Source organism: Condylura cristata, unplaced genomic scaffold (genome assembly GCF_000260355.1).
Source record: "Condylura cristata isolate star-nosed mole 26May11 unplaced genomic scaffold, ConCri1.0 scaffold00048, whole genome shotgun sequence".
NCBI lineage: Eukaryota > Metazoa > Chordata > Mammalia > Eulipotyphla > Talpidae > Condylura > Condylura cristata.
This window is the reverse complement of record NW_004567149.1, coordinates 969,428-969,930: the sequence shown is the minus strand read 5'-3', so window position 1 is coordinate 969,930 and position 503 is coordinate 969,428.

The following is a 503-nucleotide window of genomic DNA, read 5'->3' as shown; positions in this document are numbered from 1 at the left end:
AATAATCAATGAAACCATGAATTGTTTCTTTGAGAAAACCAATATACTGGCAAGCCTTTAGCTAGACTGAGAGAGAAAGAAAACACAAATAACTGAACCAAGAAATGAAAATGAGGACATGATTGTCAACTACACAGAAGTAAAAGGAAGTCTAAGAAGACATTATTGTGTAACAACAAACTTCATAACAAAGTTGTATCACGACAGAGTTGAAGTGGGCAGTTTTCTAGAATCACACAATTTCCCTGAATGAAGAAGATCTCAAGTAATAATGCTAAGTGGAGCTTGAGTCACTAGAAACTTTCCAGAACTAACTGCCTTCAACAGTGCAATAAAGAACAAACACCAGTTCTGTGCAAATTCTCCCAGGAAATAGCCGAGGGACCCTTCCTAGCTCCTGCTAGGAGGCCAGAGCAATCTGGGCCCCAAGACCTGGTAAAAGACCCCAAGGAAACGCCACGCCAGTATCACTGTGACTATTGAGGAAAAGGACTGAAGAAAGT